Consider the following 4221-nt stretch of genomic DNA (forward strand, 5'->3'; position numbering starts at 1 on the left):
TGTGTGAAGTCAGGCCAAAGAGGCAGTCACTGCGAGAGGACAAACCTTTCACCCTTTCCTCTGCTGTTCTCATCTATCACACTTTTTGATGTTTTGGACTTGGAGAGTTGCTGAAAACTTAAAAAAATGGCAGAAGTACATATGTGATCTGGTAAGGAATTTGTTCACCCAAAAATGAAAATTCTGTCATCATTTACTCACCAATATGCTGTTACAAACCCATAAGAAATTTCTTCTGTGAAACACTCAAGGAGAATATTTGAAGAATAAACTAGCCAGTCCTCATATAATGAAAGTTAATGGGGACTTGTGCTGTGTTCCATTTACCTCTGAAGTTGAATGTCAAAGTTGGGAATGTAAAACCAATGGAAGTGTCCATTGTTATCAATACCAGTTGATTAAAAACACATAAAAAGCAGTATTTTGCACACATAATGCTATAGTATCACATCCACAAATAAAGTTGGACAAGTACTATGTGCACCACTGAGTTTATCAAGACACAGACAAACATAAGTGCTAATAAACAATTATATTACTACAGTTTCTCTTCTGTTGATGCACTGAGCAGCCATATTGGGTTCTGAAGTTGGAGTTATTGTGATTCCTCTGAGATTCCAAGTTGAAACTCCGGCTTGGGAGGCATTCCAGTTAACAGTTCCTATACTGGGAACTGGGAATTTTCAACTTCTGAGTAGAAATGGAATACAGCATTAGGTTGTCTAGCTCCAAGATGACAAAAAAAAAGCACCATTTATGTATCATAAAAGTACTTTATATGACATACTAGGTCTTCTAAAGCAATATGGTAACTGTATGAGAGTTTCTTTTTAATGAAAATATATTTCATTATTCACTGAATGATCGATCCAACATTTAATTCAAAAGCTGCAGTGGAAGAGAATATTATCAATGAATAACAACATTTCAGCTTATTCATCACACAAAGCTATCGTATGATATATTTGGGATATAGTGAATTAGTCATGATCATTTTCTGATATGTTTTTGTCATTTTGGAGCTTTACAGGCCTGGTCCCATTTTCAGTGTATGGAAAAGAGTAGCTACATTCTCAAAGCATTTGTTTCTCAGTGCAGCAGGTTATAACTTTTAGGTTTTTTTGCTTATTAAAAGGCAATAGTATGAATTTCCTCAAGTGGACTAATACAGTGCAGCCTCTGTTATTAATGCAATAATTATGCATCAGGGTGTAGAGCTGAGGGAATTTGCGTAAGATTAATGAAGGTCACTACTATTCCCAGATGTTTTCTCGTAATTACAGCTTTGTTTATCACGAAACCCAGCCACATAAAGAGCAAAATATGCATGGTAATTATTCATAATGCTTACTAATTCAAGTGTAGCCACCTCGGTTTTCACCTAATTAATCATGCTAATGTCTTGAATAAATCTGCATAATTACTCATGGTCACCTGTTGCAATTGGTGACCGCCACAAAGTTCATGCGTGTCAATGATATTAAAGTGACGGTTTGAATATTCATATATGAATGAGTGTTGTGTTGTTGAATGCAACCTGTCCTGATGCTTTCAGTTGAAGCTCTGAGCGTCCACAAGACAGCTTTTGGTCAATTTCCCAGGGTGGTTGCACTTAGGACCGTGATGTTATTGGAATAATATGTGCATATGAACATGCACATTAACATTTACTTGGGAAATGCTTATCCTTAGAGGTTCAATTAAAACAACAGCGTGATAATAGAATATTGGAAACAGAGCAAGGACTTCTATTATATGGTATGCTGCTGTACTACCATAAAAATCATGTGAATGGATATAACTGGCTAAAATAGTCAAGTCAAAATTAAATCAAAAGTGATCCGGTGATGTTCTTAATGTATGTTCCTGGTTTCATTGTGAACATAAGGTTTTCGGTCATCAAACTTGCCTCTGAAAAATGCAATCTGTTTCATACTAAACTTTTTTTTTTCTTGTTTCAATATTCTGTTTTAGTCTGAGATGTATGGAAGCCCGTTTCTGCTACAGTATAATAAAAAAGCTAATTGCGACTTTTCATCTAACAATTCAGACTCACAATTCTGAGGAAAAAAGTAAAAAAAAAAAACAACTCAGAATTGCAGGATTTAAATTCGGAATTCTGTCATTCTCGCAATTCCAAGTTTACATCTCGCTTTTTTAGCAGACTTTTTTTCTACTGAATTTTGAGTTTACATCTTGCAATTCAGTGTTTTTTAAATTTTTTATTTTTTTTTAATTGTTGTTGTTTCTGTCATGGGATAAAAAAAAAAAGTAGTTCACTTTTTTGTTGCAGTTGCATGTTTGTGTCTCACAAATGAGACTTTTCTTCTGAGAATAGTGAATTGTTAACTCTTTTTTTTCTCAGAATATGTCTTGCAATTCTGCGTTTATATCTCGCAATTCTTGAAGGAAAAAAAAGGTCTGAATTGTGAGATTAAACATTCACAATTACCTTTTTATTTTTTTATCCCATTATGTAAAAAAAGCTCCATAATGATGCATCAGATCACAGAAATAAAATGTAAAAAAAAAAAACGTGCTTTGGCCACTGCAATCTTCTGAAATTGTATAGTCATAGCTTAAAAGACATTATTATTTACTGATGTCTTTTGGACTGTGCTCTCTTACACCACAACGTCAGAATGCTTTTGTCCAAACCTGTAAACTCACTCTTGGCCAGGTTCATATATTCATTATTGATCATCGAAATCATTTGAGTGTGGCTTTAAGTCAGTCATCTCTTTTAGTGGGGGAGAAATAAAGCTTGCATTTGTCATGCTTGAAATGAATTATGAATAAAGCCAGAAGCAGAGGTCTTCGTGGACAGCGGGGTATCATCATGCAAAAAGGAAGAACATAAAATTCAGTCCATCTTATTTCCGATTATGACCTGCTTTTGAAAAGGATGAAATCATTTCCTGCAGGAGGACAGGCAGAATCCTGATCACACATAATTGCGCCAAACACATCCGCGGTCTTGATCCCTCTCCAGATGAAAAGGGGAGTTTTCGGAGTGGAGGGCATGGGGAAAATGATGGCGGGCTGGATGGTTAAAAAAGGAGAGAAGATGAAAAGTGTTTTTTGAAGTGGCTTTCTGCATTAGCCTCTTCTCCCTGAACCCTCCGGATCAAGCCATTCTACCTTGACCAACACTAACCTCTCAACGCAAAAACACACACATGTACACACTCCGTCCCACGCTATTCACAAGACAGGATACAAGGATAATTTCTCTGATTTGAACATTGAGGCTCTGTTTGGAATGGACTACTTGCTTTTTTATATCAAAATACTTATGTTTAACATCAAGTGCCAATCCTATTCTACTAATTACAGACTTGATTTCTCTTTCTTGACTCATTATATGATTGGAATACCAAACATTAAAACATTTTACACAAAGTTAATTATATTATTAGCCATATTTTGATAACTGGATGCTATTCAGATCACGTGACAACGATGTAGCACACTAATGTTTGCAGTAATGCTTTGGCTACTGTTTGAAACAAATCTAAAATTATTACATTCCAAACACAGCCAGAAAGTTAATGTATGATGCTGCAGTGATGTATTTTTGTAGGCCAACCTGGAAGTCCCCTCAACAAAAACCCAATAGGATTTTTGCATCAGCTTGTAGATTATTAGAGAAAATAAAATCTGTAACCATCAAAAGTTTATTAATCTAACATGTTTTGCTCATAATCTTCACAAATGAACGCAACTTTTGAATTTTGAAGCAAATCACCACAAGTAAAAAGCTATTGAGCCACTTGTTAGCAACCACTTTTAAACAATTACAAGAGACTATAACCGATGCATTTTAATGTTGTAGAATAAAACATGAAAATATCTTGACCTTGTGTTAACCACAGACGTTTCAGGCATTTAACCCAGAACTCGTTCAAAAACCACATTGACTTCAGGGTGATGGAAATGGACGTGCTAAAACGCTAACTCCTTTCCGGGATTTGGCCTACAAAAATACATTATTTCTGCAGCAATACAGCAGAATTATTAAATGTAATATTCCAACCGCAGCCATGCACTGAACTGCAGCTAACAGGCAGACAGGGAACACAGTTTACACTTAAGTGCATTTGAAGTATACTGAACTTGCGTATACATTTGCGATGGAACCATGTTTCTTTCTGACATTCCACATGACACGCTTCTGTGTTGTGTGTGTATTCTGTGTCTGTATATGCTTATCGAGTGAGT

The sequence above is a fragment of the Sinocyclocheilus anshuiensis genome, unplaced genomic scaffold (assembly GCF_001515605.1).
Source record: "Sinocyclocheilus anshuiensis isolate Anshui unplaced genomic scaffold, SAMN03320099.WGS_v1.1 scaffold648, whole genome shotgun sequence".
In the NCBI taxonomy this organism is placed as follows: Eukaryota; Metazoa; Chordata; class Actinopteri; order Cypriniformes; family Cyprinidae; genus Sinocyclocheilus; species Sinocyclocheilus anshuiensis.